General features: G+C 42.4%; 1 pseudogene; it reads left to right on the forward strand.

Moving 5' to 3' along the window:
* The first annotated feature begins 4,263 nt into the window (after positions 1-4,263).
* LOC142452609 (E3 ubiquitin-protein ligase RNFT1 pseudogene) lies at positions 4,264-6,153 on the forward strand (annotated as a pseudogene).
* Positions 6,154-22,192: the final 16,039 nt, after the last annotated feature.

The following is a 22,192-nucleotide window of genomic DNA, read 5'->3' on the forward strand; positions in this document are numbered from 1 at the left end:
CGATTATTATTGTAGTTCCCAGCATACTGTTGCAAACACTCCCCCATTGCTTTGTGTGTGCTGAGACACACACTATAAAATTCACAATTTTAATCAGTGCCATTAGTCCCGCTCACTTTGTTGTGAAATAATCACCACTATTTGCTTGCTTCCAGAATTTTCATCACTTCAAGCAGAAACTTATCACCCATTAATCAGTAACTCCTCAAATTGAACAATTGTCCTATTAAATGGGTCTTCCTTGTAGGCATGAGGAGATCACCATCAATGACAGTGTTGTGCTTCAGGATAGATCTTTTTATTTTTTTAAAAATCATTTTATTGGGGACTTGTACAACTCTTATCACAACCCATCTATCCATCCATTGTGTAAAGCGCATTTGTACCTTTGTTGCCATTGTCATTCTCAAAAAATTTTCTTTCTACTTGAGCCCTTCGTATCAGCTCCTCATTTTTTCATCCTCCTTCCCTGCCCCCCTGCCTCACGAACCCTTGATAATTTATAAATTATTATTATTTTGTCATGTCTTACATTGACTGATGTTTCCCTTCACCCACTTTTCTGTTGTTCATCCGCCTGGGAGGGGGTTATATGTAGATCCTTGTGATTGGTTCCCCCTTAGTACCCCACCTTCTCCTTACCTTCCTGGTATCTTGTTATTGGTCCTGAGGGGCTTATCTGTCCTGGATTCCCTGCCAGTTCTTATCTGTACCAGTTTACATCCTCTGGTCTAGTTGGATTTGTAAGGTAGAATTGGGGTTATGATAGTGGTGGTGGTGGTGGGGAGCATTAAAGAGCTACAGGAAAGTTGTATGTTCACCGGTGCTATACTACACCTGACTGGCTCATCTCCTTCCCAGGACCCTTCTGTTAGGGAATGTCCACTTGCCTACAGATGGGCTTTGGGTCTCCACTCCGCACTCCCCCTCATTCACAATGATATGATTGTTTGTTCTTTGACGCCTGCTACCTGATCCCATTGACACCTCATGGTCAGGACAGATCTTGAAATGCTCTTTTGGATGGCAAATGAGACAATTAATCTTCAGTTTGTCATTCCTTGAATAACAGATGGCATGGTTGTCCCAATTCAATGGCCAATAAGAGTCCATTTCAGCTCACTAATGTCTTGGATATCAATCATTTTGTATTCCATTCCATTTTCCACAACTTTTACTTTTCCTAGTTTATATATCACACACCCTACATTCTGATTACTAATGGATATGTGAGTCATGCCACATCAGCAAAGGGAGATTCTGTCTTAACCATGCCGATAAGGAGGAGGCAGCCCTTCTTTCATCATATTTTGAGTATCTTCTGACCTGGGGGGCTTGTCTCCTGGCACTGCCTGAGACAAGGTTCACTTGCTGTTCATGGGACAGGTGTGTGTCAGTGTTGTATCTTCTTACCATACTTAGTCAACCTATTTGCTGAGCAAATAAACAGAGAAGTTGGTTTATATGAAGAACACAGCATCATAATTGAAAGAAGACTTGTTAACCACCTGCAGTGTGCACAGGACATGACCTTGCTTGTTTAAAGTGAGAACTTGAAGCAACTGCTGATGAAGAGCAGGGCTTGCAGCTTCTGTATGTATCACAACTCAATGTACAGAAAACCAAAATCCTCCCAGCAGGACCCTTAGGTAACATCATGATGAGTGGAGAAAAGGCTGGAGTTTCCAAGGGGCTCATTTTACTTGGTACCACAATTAATGCTCATGGAAGCATCAGGGAAGAAATTAAACTATGTTATTATTGAAGTTTTTATCTGCATTAGTTATTTTTTTTAGCTTTTTCTCTTTTACTGTTGTTTGTTTTTAAAATGTTTTTCTGTATATGAAATCCAGGAAAGGTCAATCTATAGCGACAGTAACTGGATGAGTGGTCCCTTGCTGGCATGGCAGGGGAAGTTGGTGGGAAAGGGGGAGCTGATAATGATGAACACAAGATTGAAAAAAATGTTCTAAAACTGATGGTGGTGTTGACTGTACAACTCTTCTTGATGTGACTGAACTATTGAGCTATATGATATGTGAAATATATGCCAGTAAACTGGTGGGAAAAAATAAAATTCACAACCACAAAAAAAGAAAAAGAAATCAAACTATACATTGCATTGCATAAACCCATTGCACAAGAATTCTTAAAGTGTTGAAGAGCAAGGATGTCACTTTGGAAAGTAAGGTCTGCTCAATTCATGCCACGGTATTTCCAATGGCGTCTTGTCATTGAAAGTTGGACTTGAGGATTTCCGGGAAGATGACGACGGAGTGACACATACCAGGGGGGCTCCGCAGAATCCAGCCCAGGAGAGTTGCTTAGAGGGAAATTCAACGCTGCTGGATCGCAGGAGGTGCATCATAAAGATAAGTAGGCACAGATCCACAGGGTTTTGATGGGCTAGGGGATTTTGGCTTACCTCAGTGGAAGCTGGCTGGGGCTTGACCTTAGCACAGCCACTGTATCTACCAGAGTCGGGACAATTTGGAGCCCAGTCACTGTATCTACCGGAGCCGGGACCATTTGGAGCCTGTAGCGGGGCTTGGTCTCAACACAGCCACAGTTTACCCCTGCCTGCCTCAGGGCAGGGACAGGACCCTTACAGCTTCACCGGCAGGGATCAAGGTTCAGCTACATTGTTGCTTCTGTTTACATCTCTGCTCTCTATTCCCACACAACCTTGGAAGGCTGCGCCAGAGGCTTTTTCACGGCACAGACACAGCTTGCTGCGCCGTGTTGTCTAAGCAGGGACTAAACCCAAACTCCCACAGCTCCACAGGCAGGGATCAGGGTTCAGCTACAATGCTGCTTCTGTTAACATTTCTGCTCTCTGTCCCTCCACTTCTCTAAGGGCTGCTCAGCGGCTTTCTTGCGACTCTTCTTGCGGTTCAGCTGCAGCCTGCCCCTGGGGCTTGGGGCAAGGAATAAACCCTTGCAGCTCCACAGGCAGGGAGGGAGACTCAGCTACATAGTTGCTTTTGCTTCCCTCTCTTCCCTATACCCCTGCACAGTCTAAACGGTCTTACTTTTTAATTTTTCTCCTCTTTTTCTCTGCCCAGTTCTCACACTCCACTACTGACCTACAGAACACTCCCTTTGCCAGCTAGGTGAGCTCCACCCTGCATAGCTAGCCTAAGGCTAGGGAAAGGCCCACTTTCTCTCCAGGGGATACTCCATCCAACTTCTCACCAGGGAATTCCTGCCTGTGTACCTGGGGGCATAAGGCAGCTCAGCCAACACTTATCAACATTCCAAGCAATTTCAGGAACTTCAGTTCAACCTCTGCAACACTGAGGCAGGCAACCGACCAGCCTTCTGGGGAGCTCCCCTGATAGGGAAGCCTCAGGAGGATAAAGTGGTAGGTTAATCCCATAGTAAAATCAGCTGTAGGCAGTTCAAAGAAGCATTCCTATAAGTCTCCCAGAGAGAGCCTGAAAAATGGCACTTGGTCCCTCTAAAACAACTCAACGCAAACAGCCATCAGCCCCAACGACCTCAACGAAAAAATAGGAGAAGGCAAAGGCAGAATATGTCCTGAACATAACAACATACATAGAAGAAGCAGACATTGAGATGCCACACAAAGAAATTCTCAGAATGCTGCTTAGAGCCATACAGGATATGAGGGAAACAATACAGAAAAAGGATGAAACGACAGAGGAGATAAAAGCCATACACCAAAGGGAAATACAGGAGCTTAGGGGGGAGATAACAAAAAACAGTAGCAGAATCACGATCCTTGAGAATTGATTGGAGGAATCAGAGAACCGCATCAGTGACTTGGAGGACAGCCAAGCAGACTTTAATAAACGTGAACAAAAATCTAATAAGATCATCAGAGAAGCTGAAGAAAACCCAAGAGCTATGTCTGATGCTATGAAGCAGAACAACATTAGAATTATTGGCTTACCGGAGGAAGACACAACAAAGAAGTCATCTGCAACAACAGTGAGAGAATTCTTGGAGGAAAACTTTCCCAGCTTAATGAATGAAAACCAGGCAACCATTCAGGAGGCTGAAAGAACACCAGCAAGATTGAACCCCAAGAAGAAGTAACCAAGGCACATAATAGTTAAACTATCCAACTTTGAGGAAAAGGAGAAAATCATGAGAGCAGCTAGGGAAAAACAAGCAATCACATATAAAGGTTCCCACATAAGAATATGCTCAGACCTATCAGCAGAAACTATGAAAAAGAGGAGAGAGTGGAGTAACATATTCCAAACATTGAAGGAAACAACGCAAAATCCGGAGCTCGATGGCCCGGACGGAGGGGGCTTGGGCGGTGTCGCATCCTGCGCTGGCGGTCGCTGCCCAGGCTTCGGGGCGCTCTTCGTCATGAAAGGAAACAGATTCCTAAAAGAAAGAAATTTGGATCAGAGAAGTGTTCAAGGACCATGCAAGCCAACTGTAGCCAACTGCATAGTCCTCCAGGGACTGCAGGCAACGAGGGTGTCTCAGCCTCCCAATGTGCTCACACAGCAAGAATGACTGGAGAAGGACCATGCCTCCATACCGGAGATGTTCACATCCAGATAAACTCCATACCTAAAGAATATGCTGAAAATTCAAGCTCCAGGAACATAAGGCCAGGTGTCCACAGCTGCACCCATGGATGTGTGCACAGTCACTTACACAGTCACCCACACAATGAAGCAAGGCAACCAGAGGATACTGCTGCCACAGAGTCTGGGGAACATGGTAGCAACTCCTTCTCAGAGTTCTGTTATCTCTTCAGGTGGCTGCAAAAAAGTCTTCCATATATTTTGATTCTGAGTGTCAAACTTGTTATGCAACATATTACAGGAATTTCTCTTGGAATTGGGCTGATAACAACTTTTATGTATGCAAACAAAAGCATTGTAAATCAGGTTTTCCTAAGAGAAAGGTGCTCAAAGATTCGATGTGCTTGGTTATTGGTATTCTTAGCAGGATCGTCTCTTCTTTTGTATTACACCTTTCATTCTCAGTCACTTTATTACAGCTTAATTTTTTAAAAACCTACTTTGGACCATTTGAGCTTCTGGGAAATACTTTGGATTGTTGGGATTACAGATTTCATTCTGAAATTCATGTTCATGGGTTTAAAATGCCTCCTTTTACTAGTGCCTTCTTTCATCATGTCTTTTAAATCCAAGGGATTTTGGTATATGCTTCTGGAAGAATTATGTCAGTATTACCGAACCTTTGTTCCCATACCAGTTTGGTTTCGATACCTTGTAAGCTATGGGGAGTTTAGTAATTTAACTAGATGGAGTCTTGGAATATTGCTGGCTTTGCTCTACCTCATTCTGAAACTTTTGGATTTTTTTAGACACCTGAGAACTTTCAGACAGGTTTTACGAATATTTTTTACACGACCAAGTTATGGTGTGGCTGCCAGCAAGAGACAGTGTTCAGATGTGGATGACATTTGCTCAGTCTGCCAGGCTGAGTTTCAGAAACCGGTTCTTCTCATTTGTCAGCATATATTTTGTGAAGACTGCATTACCTTATGGTTTAACAGAGAAAAAACATGTCCATTGTGCAGAACTGTAATTTCCGACCATATCAACAAATGGAAAGATGGAGCTACTTCTTCACACCTTCAAATATATTAAGTCTTATAAACTCTCAAGGCCACAAAATAGTTTCATCTGGATACAGTAACTATTGGTAAAGGCATGAGAATGGGTTTTCACTACTAAAAGAAAATATTTCCAAATGTTTTTGGACTGTATGATTCAAATGCATAGTATATTTTAGCAGAATGAGTGAATGCACCTTGTGCTCTTAAAAACATACAAGTAACATTCAATCTAACATATATTGAGATATTTAGTTTATTTTGTCTAGCATTTCTTTTAGCCTAATTATCGGACAGGTGATTGCAGTGTTAAAATGTAAATATACTTTCTTGTTAATTTAATCAAAACAGCAATAGACTAACTAGAATTTTGGTTTAGATGAACTCAGGTATTCTTTCCTGACATTATTTTCAAAATAATGACTATTTTTTTATACTATTTTTTAGATGAACCTTACCTGAAACTAGAATTTTCTTTAACATTGACTTTTATAATTCTCATTCTCAAAACTGCTTAAGATTTTCATAAAATTGTTCATTTAAATGGAAGTTCTAAGGGCTGTATTTTACCGGTAACAATCAGATTTTCTAAATGAAGATTGATTAGATTGATTTACTGAGGATGATATATTTTTTAATAGTGTATTTTCTCTATTGTATAAGCAATCAGTGACAATAAAAGATTTAAATGTATACATGCAAAAAAAAAAAACAAACAAAAAAACGCAAAATCCAAGAATACTCTACCCAGTCAAATTATGGATCAAGATCAATGGAGAAGTAAAATTCTTCCCAGACAAGGAAAGACTAAAAAAAATACTTTAGAACAAACCCAGCCTTACAAAATATCCTCGCCGACTCAGTATGGACAGAAGAACAACACTCACCAAGCATAAATAAGAGACCATCTAGGACAACCTCTCCCAGAGGGCAACAAAGAGAAAACAGACCCCAAGACAGCAATGGCTTAAGGATGGAAAGAACTCAAGAATGACACACACACACACACACACACACACACACACACACACACACACACACACACACAACACACACTAATGAGAAAGGAAAGTAGGAAAACTCCCAACACAAAAGGTATAAGATGACATCATAGAGTTCGCAGATGGAGATAATAACCCTGAATATCAATGGCCTGAACTCAGGCATTAAAAGACTGAGACTAGCAGACTGGCTTAGAAAACACAACCCATCAATCTGCTGCCTATAGGAGACACATCTCAGGGCTACAGACAAAAATACGCTGAGAATCAAAGGCTGGAGAAGGATCTACCAAGCAAACAGCAATACAAAAAAAGCAGGGGTTGCAATCCTAATCTCGGATAAAATTGACCTCAAAGTGCAAACCATAAAAAGAGATAAGGAGAGACACTATATAATGCTCAAGGGAATCGTAGACAATGAACCACTAAGCATTGTAAACATATATTCCCCAAATGAGAGACCAGCTCAATACTTCAACCAAACACTCCAAAAGATTAAGAAAGAAATCACAGACTCGACAATTAGAGTGGGTGACTTCAACACACCACTCTCTGAGAAAGATAGATCACAGGGAAAGAAACTCAATAAGGAGACTATAGAGCTAAACTCCATAATTAGACAATTTGACCTGATAGATATTTACAGAGCTTTTCATTCAAATACAAAAAATTTCACATTCTTTTCAAGTCCCCATGGCACATATTCGAAGATAGACCACATGCTGGGGCATAAGGCAAATCTACATAAATTTAAGCACATTGAAATAATACAGACCTCTCTCTCTGACCACTGTTCCATAAGACTGGAAATCAACAAAAGGAAGACAAAGAAAATAAGAGCAAATAACTGGAGGATGAATAACTCTCTACTGCAAAAGTAGTGCGTACTGGCGCAGATCAGAGATGAAATTAGGAAATTTCTAGAAACCAATGAAAATGAGCACACGATGTATCAAAACTTATAGGACACAGCAAAGGAAGTCATCAGAGGAAGTTTCATAGCAGTACATGCACACCTGAGAAAGGAAGAGAGACTCATGATTGTTATGCTGGCACAAAATTTACAAAAACTAGAGCAGAGTCAGCAGGACAATCCTACTAATAGAAAAAGAAAAGAAATAATAAAAATCAGGGTTGAGATCCAAGAGAGGGAAAATAAGAAAACCATGGAAAAAATTAATATAGCTAAAAGTTGGTTCTTTGAAAGGATAAACAGGATTGATAGACCACTGGCAAACCTAACCAAAGAAAGGAGGGAACAAATCTCAATAGCAAGAATAAGGGATGAAAGAGGGGTCATTACAACAGATCCCAATGCAATCAAAAGGATAGTTACACAGTACTATGAAGGATTGTAACCCAATGAATTCAACAATTTGGAAGACATGGACAAATTCCTGGAAAAACAATCCCTCCCTAGACTATCCTCGGTGGACATCAACAGACCATAGCAATAGAAGAAATAGAAAATGGAAGCAATAGAAGAAATAGAAAATGGAAGCAATAGAAGAAATAGAAAATGGAACAGATGGCTACACTGGAGAATTCTACCAAGCATTCAGGGAAGAACTAATACCAATCCTACACAAACTCTTCCAGAACATAGAAAAAGATGGCAAACTCCTGAACTCCTTCTATGAAGCTAGTATAACTCTGATACCCAAACCGGGCAAGGATCCCACAAGAATCAAGAACTAAAGACCAATATGAACATTGATGCAAAAATCCTTAACAAAATACTAGCCAACAGAATACAAAAGTATATAAAACAAATAATTCACCATGACCAAGTGGGATTCATACCAGGGATGCAGGGATGGTTCAATATATGAAAGATCATTAGTATTATTCGTCACATTGACATGAAAAACTATAAGAACCACATGATAATATCAATAGATGCAGAAAAGCTTTTGACAACATCTAACACCAATTCCTGTTTAAGACACTTGCAAAGACAGGAATGGAAGGAAAGTTTCTAAAGACAATACAAGCTATATATGAAAAACCAACAGCCAACATGGTAGTCAATGGAGAAAAGACTAACACAATCCCACTGAAAAAGGGGACCAGACAAGGATACCCCTTATCCCCACTCTTATTTAATATTGTGCTGGAGGTTTTAGCTAACAGCATAAGGCAAAGAAGAGACATCAAAGGTATTTGTCTGGGGAAGGAAGAGGTGAAATTATCGTTATTTGTAGATGATATGATTTTATACATGGAAAATCCCAAAAGTTCCACAAGGGGAGTACTGGAAGCAATAGAGGAGTTTGGCAGAGTGGCAGGATACAAGATCAACAAACAGAAGTCCATCGGAATGTTATACACATCACATAAGACCACAGAAGAAGAGATCAAAAAGGTGGTACCCATCACCAGAGCCAAATACAAATTGAAATATCTAAGGATATACCTGACTGTAAAAACAAAAGATCTATACAGGGAAAACTATAGAACACTATTACAAGAAACCAAGAGCAACCTCAACAAATGGAAGAATATCCCATGCTCTTGGATTGGAAGATTCAATACAGTTAAGATGTCAGTTCTGCCAAAAGCACTATATAAGTTTAATGCCATCCCGATATAATTACCCTCATCTTTCTTCAAAGAAATGGAAAAACTCATTACCAACTTCATATGGAGAGGGAAGAAGCCCAGAATTAGCAGAGAACTCCTCAAGAAGAAGGACACAGTGGGAGGGCTTGCTTTACCTGACTTTGGCACATACTATACAGCCACAGTTCTCAAAACTGCATGGTATTGGTACAATGACAGATGCTCAGACCAATGGAAAAGAACTGAAAACCCAGAAATAAAGTCATCAGCATACAGACAGCTGATCTTTGATAAGGGCTCCAAAAATATCAAATGGGAAACAGATGCCCTCTTTAATAAGTGGTGCTGGAAAAAACGGATATTTACATGCAGAAAAATGAAGCAAGACCCTTATCTTACTCCATGCACAAGAATAAACTCAAGGTGGATCACAGACCTTGAAGTTAAACCCCAAACTATTAGGGCCATCAATGAGGGAATTGGGACCAACTTGAGAACTTTGGCACAGGGAATGCACAGGCTGTCAGAAATAGGGAACGACACACACACACAGAGGAGGCACAAATTGAAAAATGGGATCTACTGAAGATAAAACACTTGTGTACATTGAGAGAATTCACTAAGAGAGTAATAAGAGAGTCCACAGACTGGGAAAACATCTTTAGCACTGACACATCAGACAAAGGCCTTATTACTAAAATCTACAGTACTCTGCTAACTTCCAAAAAGAAAATAAAAACCCTAATAGCCCACTTGAGAGGTGGGCAAAGGACTTGAACAGAAGTTTCACGGGGGCAGAAATCCGAATGGCCAACAAACATATGAGAAATTGCTCCCGATCTTTAGCTATAAGAGAAATGCGAATTAAAACAACAATGAAGTACCACCTGACACCCTCAAAGGTAGCCCAATTCAAAAAATCAGAAAGCAACAAGTGCTGGAGGGGCTGTGGAGAGACAGGAACTCTCATCCACTGCTGGTGGACCTGTAAGTATGTACAGCCACTATGGAAATCAATCTGGCGATACCTAAAACAGATGGAAATAGAGTTACCATATGACCCAGCAATCCCTCTACTGGGCATATACCCAGAAGAGATAAGAAGCAAACCAAGGCCAGACATCTGTGCTCCAATGTTCATTGCGGCACAGTTCACAATTGCAAGGAGCTGGAAGCAACCCAAATTTCCATCAACTGACGATAGGATTAAAAAACTGTGGTATATACGTACAGTGGAGTACTACGCATCACTAAAAAGCAGTGATGAACGTATGAAGCACATAGCGGCATGGGAAGAACTGGAGGAAATCATGCTAAGCGAAGTAAGTCAGGCACAAAAGGACAAGTACAATATAAGCCCGCTGAAGTAAGTATTAAAAAAATGCAAAAAGGGCATAGAGAAAAAGCTACTATATACAAACATTTTGGGGGTGAGGACTGTGTAGTATGGCAGAGACCAGATCAAATCCAGGGATGCACATGGTAGACAACTGGGGAGGAGGTGGGGAAAGGAAAATAAAAGGATGAATGTAAGGAAGAAAAGGGGAGCGGGGGCATGGGACACTAACCCACCCAAGGGGAGGGTATTGTTTATGTCTCCACAGGGAAAGAGGGACCAGACTTCAACCCAGTGCTGCAAGGTGTGAATGCAACATTCTGGCGTGGAGTAGGGAACCAGTGGAGAGGTCTTGGAGTACCAAAAATTAAGTGGATTCCTGCCCCTCCCCCCGGAAGAATTTGTTTCAAAAGACATTGATTCTGCAGCTCCAGGAGAGGGACATATTGGATCAGAGCACACGGGAGCAGATGAAGGGGGAGGAGGAGAGAGTGGAGCACAACCTGGCCCACCAGGCCGTGAGGATGATGTTCCTGATTAGAGAAGCCAGTCCACAGAGAGGACAACATGGCTGGCCCTACTATGAGACATGATGCCCCTCACTGACTCATGGCGCTACAGGGGACAGCACCGGAGACACTGTGGGAATTGTGCCTGACCTGATCCCACCACACCGAGGCAAAGCATGGGGGAGTGCAGCGGAACAGCAAGGGAATGGAGTGGCAAGGTCCCCAGGGAATGCTGAAAGTGGACTTTGGGGCCAGGGTCGGGTGTCCCAACAGACTGGACTGGAAAACACTCCTAAAGGCCAACAAATGATCCTTGAACTAACTACAAGCTTTTCTTTCTTGATGTGCTTTGTTTTGTTCCTGTCAGTGGTTTGTTGTTGTTGTTTTGTTATATACTGTTGCTTTGTTTTGTTTTTGTGCATGTTATTATCTCCACAGGTCTGTCTAAATAAGATAGGCTGGATGAACTATCTGGAGGAAAAACAACGGGACCTACAGTTCCGGGGGGACTTGGGATAGGGGGAGGTGGGGGGTAAGGAAGTGGTGGTAACTAACCCAGGGACAAGGGAACAACATGGGATCCAAATTGGTGGTGAGGGGGGAGTGGCAGGCCTGGTAGGGAATGATCAAGGGTAAGGTAACATAAAGAAGTGGTATGGCCATAACCCAGGTGGGGACGGAGCATGATAGCAGGGCAGAAGGAAAGTCAAGGGATATAGAGGAAAGAGCTTTGAGGTAAAGGGCATTTATAGAGGTCTAGACAAAGACATGTACATGGAAATATATATATGAGGATGGGAAGATAGATCTATGTGTCTATATTTATAGGTTTAGTATTAAGGTGGCGGAAGGACCTTGGGTCTCTACTCAAGCACTCCCTCAATGCATGAATACTTTCTTCTATTAAATTGGCATTCTATGATGCTCACTCTCCCGACACAACCGCTGAAGCCAAAGTGGGTGAACAAGTAAATGTGGTGAAGAAAGCTGATGGTGCCCGGCTATCAAAAGAGATAGCGTCTGGGGTCTTAAAGGATTGAAGATAAACAAGCAGCCATCTAGCTCAGAAGCAACAAAGCCCACATGGAAGAAGCACACCAGCCTGTGCGATCACAAGGTGTCAAAGGGATCCGGTATAAGGCATCATCAAAAAAAACAAAACAAAACCAAAACCCTTACCATAGTGAATGAAGGGGGAAGTGCAGAGTGGAGACCCAAAGCCCATTTGTTGGCCACTGGAGATCCCCTCATAGAGGGGTCTAGGGGAGGAGATGAGTCAGTCAGGGTGCGACACAGCACCGATGAAAAATACAGCTTTCCTCCAGTTCCTAAATGCTTACCCCCCTACCCCCCACTGCCCTGATCCAAATTCTACCTTGCAGGACTGGATAGAGCAGAGGTTGTACACTGGTGCATATGGGAGCTGGAGGCACAGGGAATCCAGGGTGGATGATACCTTCAGAACCAGGGGTGTGAGGGGCGATACTGGGAGAGTAGAGGGTGAGTGGGTTGGAAAGGGGGAACCGATTACAAGGATCCACATGTGACCTCCTCCCTGGGGGACGGACAACAGAAAAGGGGGTGAAGGGAGACGCTGGATAGGGAAACATAGGACAAAATAATAATTAATTAATTATCAAGGGCTCATGAGGAAGGGGATAGCGGGGAGGGAGGGGAAAAAAGAGGACCTGATGCAAAGGGCTTAAGTGGAGAGCGCATGCTTCGAAAATGATTAGATAAAGGGATTTTTAAATAAAGACTGAGAGTTGCCCTCACTGAAAGAAAAAAAGTTGGACTTGAATACGGAAGACTAAAGAAGCATAGATGCATTTGAATTCTACTGGTGAGAATTCTGAAAATACTGAGACCGCCAACAGAGCAGACAGCTCTGTCTTAGAAGGATAGTCAGATGCTCCTGCGACATGAGAATGGTGAGGCTTTGTCTCATGGACTTTGGACTTATTACCAGGAGAGACCAGCCCCTGGAGAGGGACACCATGCTTGGTAATGTAGAGGGGAAGCGAAAGAGATCAAGACCACTGATGAGATGATTGACTCAGTGGCTGATGCAATGATGGGCTTAAACTTTACAATGGTGAGGGTGGTACAGGACAGGTCGGAGCTTTGTGCTATTGCACATGGTGTCACTATGAGTTGGCAGAGATTCCACAGCACCTAACAACAGCAACTTCCCTCTGCACAATATCTTTCAGATTTGTCCACGCCACGAGGGGTTTGACAGTATGTGAGAGGAAGGGTCTCCATCATTGCCTCTAAGCAGCATTCTGACTATATTTCTCCCATGACAGCTTTATCTGCTGTTTTAGCAGTATGGGGTATCTTCAATATTCGTCACCAGCAGCACATTCTTCACCACATCACAATTCAAATGCATCAATTCTTCTTTGCTCTGCCTTGTTCAATGTCCAACTTTCTTTTTTTAAAAAAACATTTTATTAGGGGCTCATACAACTCTTATCACAATCCATGCATGTACATACATCAATTGTATAAAGCACATCTGTACATTCTTTGTCCTAATCATTTTCTTTTTTTTTTTTACATTTTATTAGGGGCTCATACAACTCTTATCACAATCGACACATATACATACATCAATTGTATAAAGCACATCCGTACATTCTTTGCCCTAATCACTCTCAAAGCATTTGCTCTCCACTTAAACCCTTTGCATCAGGTCCTCTTTTTTTTTACTCCTCCCTCCCCACTCCCCCCTCCCTCATGAGCCCTTGATAATCCACAGATTGTTATTTTGTCATATCTTGTCCTATCCAGTCTTCCTCCCCGCCTTCTCTGCCGTCCATCTCCCAGGGAGGAGGTCTCATGTGGATCCTTGTAATCAGTTCCCCTTTTCCAACCCCCTCACCCTCCACTCTCCCAGCATCGCCCCTCACACCCCTGGTTCTGAAGGTATCATCCACCCTGGATTCCCTGTGCCTCCAGCTCCCATATGCACCAGTGTACAACCTCTGCCCTATCCAGTCCTGCAAGGTAGAATTGCAATGTCTAACTTTCACATGCTTAAGAGGCCATTGAAATACCATGGCTTGGATCAGTGACATCCTCATTACAGGACTTTAAAGAAGTCTTGTGAATCATATTTACCAAATGCAATTCATTTTTTTATCTTAACTGATGTTTCCATTGTGGATCCAATAATTGGGCATTGATTGTGGATCCAAGCAAGAAAAAAAATCTCTTTGATATTTTCAATCCTTTCTCCATTTATCATGATGTTACCTATTGGTCCAGTTGTGAGGGTTTTAGTTTTCTTTACATTGAGTCATAATCCACACTGAAGGCTGCAATTCTTTTTTTAAATCATTTTATTAGGGGCTCATACAACTCTTATCACAATCCATACATACATCAATTGTGTAAAGCACATTTGTACGTTCATTGCCGTCATCATTCTCAAAACTTTGCTCTCCATTAAAACCCCTGGCATCAGGTCCTCATTTTCCCCCTCCCTCCCCACTTTCCCCTCCCTCATGAACCCTTGATAATTTATTATTTTGTCATATCTTTCCCTGTCCGACATCTCCATTCACCTACTTTTCTGTTGTCCATCCCCCAGGGAGGAGGTCACATGCAGATCCTTGTAATCGGTTCCCCCTTTCCAACCCACCCTCCCTCTACCTTCCCAGTATCGCCACTCACACCACTGGTCCTGAAGGGATCATCCGCCCTGGATTTTCTGTGCTTCTGGTTCCTATCTGCACCAGTGTAAATCCTCTGGTCTAGCCAGACTTGCAAGGTAAAACTGAGATCATGATAGCGGGGGTGGGGAGGGGGGGCGGGAAGAAGCATATAAGAACTAGGGGAAAGTTGTATTTTTCATCATTGCTACATCACACCCTGTCTGGCTCATCTCCTCTCTGAGACCCCTCTGCAAGGGGATCTCCAGTGGCCTACAAATGGGTTTTGGGTCTCCACTCTGCATTTCCCCCCCATTCACTATGGTAAAATTTTTTGTTCTGATGATGCCAGATGCCTGAGGTCCTTGACACGTCGTGATCATGCAGCCTGGTGTGCTTCTTCCATGTGGGCTTTGTTGCTTCTGAGCTAGATGGCCGTTTGTTTACCTTCAAGGCTTTAAGACCCCAGACACTATATCTTTTGATAGCCAGGCACCATCAGCTTTCTTCGCCACATTTTCTTATGCACCCATTTGTCTTCAGTGATAGTATCATGGAGGTGAGCACACAATGATATGATTTTTTGTTCTGATGATGCCTGATAACTGATCCCTTTGGCACCTCGTGATCACACAGGCTGGTGTGCTTCTTCCATGTGGGCTTTGTTGCTTCTGAGCTAGATGGCCGCTTGTTTACTTTCAAGCCTTTAAGACCCCAGACGCTCTCTCTTTTGATAACCGGACACCATCAGCTTTCTTCACCACATTTGCTTATGCACCTACTTTGTCTTCAGCGGCTGTGTCGGGAAGACACAAAGATTGCCAATTTAATAGAAGAAAGTATTCTTGCATTGAGGTGAAGACTGCAATTCTTGATCTTCATCAGCAAGTGATTCAAGTTCTCCTCATTTTCAGCAAGCAAGGTTGTGTTTTCTGCATATCACAGGTTGTTAATAAGACTTCCTCCAACCCTGATGCCTCACTCTTCTTCATATAATCCAGCTTCCCTGATGATTTACTCAGCATTGAGATGAACTAAGCATGGTGAGATGATACAACCCTGACGACGCACATCTTTCCCGATTTTAAACCTTTTTCTGTTCACACAACTGCCTCTTGAACCATGTACAAGTTCCACAGGAGCACAATAAAGTGTTCTGGAATTCCCATGCTTCTCAAAGTTATCCATAGTTTGCTTTGATTCATGCAGTCAAATGCCTTGGCATGGTCAATAAACCACAAGCAAGCATCTTTCTGGTATTCTCTGCTTTCAGTCAAGATCCACCTGACATCAGTAATGATATCCTTTGTTCCATGTCCTCTTTTGAATCTAGCCTGAACCTCTGGCAGCTCCCTGTCTTTGTGATGCTGCAACCATTGTTGGATGGTCTACAACAGAATTTGGCTTGCATGTTGTGTTAGTCTGGGTACACTAGAGAAACGAATCCACAGAAACTCATATGTATAAGAGAGAGTTTTATATAAAGGTTAAGTGTGCATCAAGAAAACATCCCAACTCAGTGCTGTCCAAGGCCACAAGTCCAATATTAGCCCATATGTCTGACATCAATCCACAAAGTTCTCCTGCATCTCACAAAACACATGCAATGATGCCGACTGCAGGAGGAAAGCTGAGTCAGTGAATGTATAAGCATCTTAGCACTTGCAGGGGTCTCTACAGGCTGCTCCAGCACCCAGGGCTACATCGGGGTAGGTCCGTGTGGCTTCTCCTTAGGGATGTCTTACAGGAAATGAGTCTTGCAAGCTGAAGCAGGAAACTGGCTAAGGCAGCTGCATCCTGGTCTGACCATCAGAAACAAGAGTCCAGAGAACTAGAACTATGAAGCTCACTGGGCAATTTTCCCTCTGCCCTTCAATTAACCCCACATGTGTTTATTGGCCAGGTTGGCACACTAAACTTTAACTACCTCACATGTGATAGCAGAATAAATATCTTTCTGCTATTCGCTGCTTTCAGCCAAGATCTGTGTGACATCAGCAATGATATTCCTCGTTCCATGTCTTCTTCTGTATACAGTCTGAACTTCTGGAAGCTCCCAGTCAATGTACTACTGCAACTGTTGTTGGATGACTTGTAAATATATATAACCCGTATGAAACCAATATGGCAATTTAAAAAGTAACTTGGAATTGAAATCCCACATGATCCAGGAATACCACTATTAGGCATATACCCCAAAGAAATAAGAGACACAATAGGAGTGGATGTATGCTCTCCCATGTTCATAGCAACACAGTTCACAACACCAAGAAGCTGGATTCAGCCCAAATGCCCAACAGTGGAAGAATGGATAAAGATACTATGGTACATACACACAATGGGATATTACACATCTCTAAAAACAGTCATGAAACACCACATGACAGGGAAGGACCTAGACTCCATTATGCTGCGTGATGTGAGTCAATCATAAAAGGACAAATATTGTATCAGTTCACTACTATAAGTAAATACACCAATTAAAGAAATCATAGGGAGTATTCCCCCTACGAGCCATACATCACCCCCTTATATTCACTGCATAGGAATCAGCTTGAAAAAAAAAAGAGCCTCACCTTGGTGGAGGTCCCTCCCTGAAGAAGGGAAACAGGGTGAAGCCCATCCACTGGATGCCACACAACCTTGAGGCAGGTTGTAGCAGACCAACCGGCCCTGCATGGACATCAGAGGAGAACCTATTGGAAAACGTGTGGAGGAAGCATTGCTCTCCTGCAGAAGTATGGTGGGCAAAAGGCGAGGGAGGCTGAGCACTCACTAGGGGACCTAAGGGGACAGCAAGCCTGACTTTATGTTCCTGGGTACACACTGCAAATACGTTTCTAGCCAACCTTCTGTGAACCATCCCATGGACGGAGCATGAAGATGACCTCAGATGCTGGTCTTACAGGGAACATCACGTCTCCCGAGGGCCACACCAGAAGGACTCAATGTGGAAGCCTGACTGAATGAACTGGGCTCTAACTCAAACGGCCTGCACCCTTGGACTTAGCACTGAAATACTCTGATGGGGGAGGGAACAAAGAACGGACACTCGAAAACTCTGGAAATGGCAGCCGTTGGACCTTGGGCTTGACCCCTGGCTTAGTGGGCGCCCAACGAAAGGGGGCCCAAAGCCACCACATATTTAGTGCCTCAGTGCCCCCCTTGCATTAATATGACAGATGTTAATCTGGTAGGCAAGGATCTGCACTTGCAAGAATTGATACAGGAAATAGTCTCCTAGCCCCAAGCCCCACACTCAGTGTAAACAAAGCTCAATCCATTAAGAACTCAGTCTATACAAAGTAGTAACTCATGGACTGCAGCTCCCAGCTGGACTGTACTCACATAAACTCCTCATATCAACACTATCTTAAGTTCTATGTCTTTGGAAAAATTATTGATGTTATCAATGCAATACCCCAGGGGGATGATTGACAATGTTTTCCCCTTTTGTTTGTTTCTCTGCCTTTTGTTTGTTTAGGTTATTTTGGTTGTTGTTATTGTTGTATGTTTTTGTTTGATCGCCAAAGTAAACCAGAGTTGTTCATAGTCTGTGGGAAGCAGATGGATTCTGGACTTCCACTTAACACTAGCTCCAATTGTTCTTATAACATTTCCGTGCTCCATCCTCACCTGCATGAAATGATCACCGAAGGGTGGTCCAGCAAACTGTGGTGAAAACAGCAGTTGGTGCCCGGCTATCAATCAGAACAGTGTCAGAGATCTTAAAGACTTGTATTCAAAGAAGCAGCCGTCTAAGTGAGGCCTCAACTAAGTCCACCGGGAAGAAGCTAACCAGCCTGTGTGATCCAGAGATGACAATCACAAACCCAAATATGACGAAGGGAGAAGTATCAGAGCTTAATTGTGAACGCCCGATTTGTAGAAGGCTAAGGAGGACAGTGGGAGCCCCAAATCCATCTGCAGAGCATCTAGTCAGCTGATCCCCTCTGGCCACAGGTGAGCCACGTAAACTGCCGTACTCTCAGGCAGATTCTTGTAAACGTGATTATTGTGGATGGAACATGGTAAAACATGATACTTGGTCAGTTGACCTCACTCTTGGCCCAGCCTGAATTTGCTCCAGGCTCAAGTATTTCTCGCTTGTTCCACAACAGAAATGTCTTCTCTGGCCTTTTAAATATTGATGGTGGTCTTTTCTTTCTTACTCTTTATTTGTATCTTTATCTTTATATTATTCTTATTTTCTTCTTGTGATTCTGTTTTTGTTTTTTAGTGTTTCTGTTGGGTCGCCCAATTTGTGAAGCACAGAAAGAATGGATGCACAGAGACAATAACTGATGCAATGGTTTATCAGGGACATAGATGGGGGTTGGAGGGTAGGGCGGATGAAGAGATTTGGGGATCAAACAATAAATGTGGGAAGGGGGAGGAAGCACTAGAACTGACTGTGATGATGTCTATACAACTCTTTTAAAAGCAGTTTAACCATGGAAGTGTATGATATGTGAATACTACATCAAGAAAACTACTGAAAAAGAAGCAAAACCTGACCAGTGGTTACCATGGGTGAAGGAGAGCGAGTTGTTGCTCAGGGGCATTGCGCTTATGCTCCTGGTGGTGGAGTGATCTTGAAGAGGACATCACTAATGGCTATGGGACAGGAAGAATACAATAATGGCACCAATTAGGCAGGTAGAAATTGTGGAATTGGCAAATGTTTTGTTGTGTTTATTTTTTGCCACAATTAGAAAAGTAATTACATGGATGAGTACAAGGAAGAAGAAAATGTTCTAGAATGGAATGTGGTGGCAGTGGCACAGCTCTCCTTGAGATGATTGAACTCTGAATTATATGACACGTGGATGAAGTGCTAATAAAACTTAAAACAAATGCTAAAAGAAGTGAAAAAGTAATTTAAAAAAAAGAGTGGTGATAGGGGGCTCCTTGTCTAGTTCCCATTCCGATTTCTCCAGGTTCCCCCTGTTGAATGTGATATTGGCCATTGGGTTTTCATGTATGGCCTGTGTTATGTGGAAGAATTTCCCTTCTATTCTAATTTTATGAATGTTTTATCAGAAATGGGTGTTGGATAGTGTGAAACCATTTTCTTAGTCTGTTGATAGGATCATATTGTTCTTATTCTTTGACCTGCTGATGCAGTGGGTATAGTGGTTGGTTTTCTAATGCTGACCCATCCTCACATCCTTGGTATGGATTCTATGTGGTCATGGTAAGTTATTTTTGTTTTGTTGTTGGGTTTTCTTGGCAATAATTTTGTTGAGAATTTTACATCTATATTCATGAGGGATATTGGTCTGTAACTTTCTGTCTTTGTGTGATCCTGGCCTGGCTTTGACCTCATAGAATGAGTTTGAGTTTATTGCCTCTTTCTATCTTCTGGAAGTGTCTGTGTAGAATTGGTGACAGCTTTTCCCGGACTACTGGGTACAAGTCCCCCTGTGAATCCCTCTGGTCCTGGGCTGTTCTTGATTACCTTCTTTATTTCTTCCCTTGTTAATGTGTATTTTTAGGTATTTTTTCATTTCTTCTGGATTATCAAATTCATTGGACTATAGTCTTTCACAGTAGTGTGTTATTATTTTTAAATTTTCATTTGGATCAATACTAATGTCACTCTTTTAATCTCTAATTCTAGAGATTTTCACCTTCTTTTTCTTTTTCTGTAAGTTTTCCAGTGGTTTACCAATTTTGTGAATCTTTGCAAAGAATCAACTTCTTGTGTAATTGGCTCCCCTCCCCATTATTTTTCTGTTTCCCAGTTCATGTAATTCGGCTCTGGTCTTTGTTTTTCAGTTTTATTGGCATTTCATCCACATATCATACAATTTGATAGTTCATTCACATCAAGAAGGGCTGTGGTCATCACTGCTCCCGAATTTAGGATCCCATTTCTTCTGTTGTTGGGAGGCATGTGCTGTCACCCTTGCTCCAGTTGTTGGGGGGCTTTGTTAGGGTGCTGATTTTGATGATTGGATTCAAAATGGCTGATACCATTCCATTCAGGGCACTGACACCTAGGACAGCAATGTTTGTTTCAATAAATCATTTTACTGGGGGCTCTTACAGCTCTATAGCAATCCCTACATCAATTGAATCAAGCACTTTTGTACATATGTTGCCATCATCGTCTTCCAACATTTTTGCTACTTGAGCCCTTGGTATCAACTCCTCTTTTTCTCCTACCTCTCCAACCTCCCACCTTTGTGACCCCTTGATATATCAAAAATTATTATTATTTTCATAGCTTACATTGTCCACTGTCTCCCTTCCGCCATGGTTCTGTTGTTTCTCCCCCTTGGTTGGGGTGTGTGTGTCATACATCAATCATTGTGATTGATTCCCCTTTTCTCTCCCTTCTCCCCCCACCTTCCCCTTGCCCTCATGGTATCGCTACTCTCATTATTGTTCCTGAGGGTTTTATCTGTCCTGGAATGAGTGGGTCCTGAGCTTTTCTCTGTACCCGTCCGTGTACATGCTCCTGTCTAGCTGGATTTGTAAGGCAGAACTGGGGCCATGATAATGGGGTGTGGGGAGCATTAAAGAACTAGAGGAATATTGTGTGATACATCGATGGTATACTGCACCATGGCTGGCTCCTCCCTTCCTTGTGACCCTTCTGTGAGGGGATATCCAATTGTCTACAGATGGGCTTTAGATCTCCACTCTGACCCTCCTTGTTTGCATCAATATGATTGTTTGTTTTGGGTCTTCTGATGCCTGATACCTGATCCTGTGGACACTTGGTTATCACATAGGCTGGAGTGCTTCTTCCATGTGGGTTTTGTTGCTACCCTATTAGATAGCCACTTCTTTAACTTCAAGCCTTTAAGATTCCAAATGCTATATCTTTAATAGTTGGGCACCATTAGCTTTCTTCAGCACATTTGTTTATGCACCATTTTGTCTTCAGAGATTGTGTCAGGAAGGTGAACAATCTAGGATAACAATCTGTATGTGTTTAACTTTTTTAAAACAATTTTATTGGCACATAATCTACATATCATACAATTCAATAGTTAAATCATATCAAAAAGAATTGTACAATCATTACTCCAATCAACATTAGAACTCGCCCCCCCCCACGGTTAAATCGCTTTTAAAATGAGTTGTGGAATCACCATCAGATCTAGTGCTCACTCCCCCCTCCCACATACATTGTTTGCTTCCCCACCCCAACCTCCCCTATAAATCCTTGCATCAGTTATCTCTATGCATCTTCTCCTCCGTGCTTCACAAACTGGAAAAAAAACATCATTTCATTTGTGAAGACTTGCAATTTTCTTAGATACACACTTTTGTACGTTCAAGTTCCAGTTCTTGATAGATGTCTGCAGCTAGTTCTCATTTGGAGGTGACCCATCTGCAAGTGGAGGTCCTGGAGGCTTTATTCCTAAGGCTCTGTCCCAGCCATGCCATCATGGTTGACTTTTTTGAGAAGGCGGCTCTTTCTCGGTCATATTTTGAGTGGCTGTGATCATATTTTGATCACAGTCATATTCTGAGCTGTGACCCCATGGTTGGTCGTTCAGAACTACCAGTGTCTTCTGAGGAAAAGAGACTGGGTT

The sequence above is a fragment of the Tenrec ecaudatus genome, chromosome 7 (assembly GCF_050624435.1).
Source record: "Tenrec ecaudatus isolate mTenEca1 chromosome 7, mTenEca1.hap1, whole genome shotgun sequence".
Classification (NCBI taxonomy): Eukaryota; Metazoa; Chordata; class Mammalia; order Afrosoricida; family Tenrecidae; genus Tenrec; species Tenrec ecaudatus.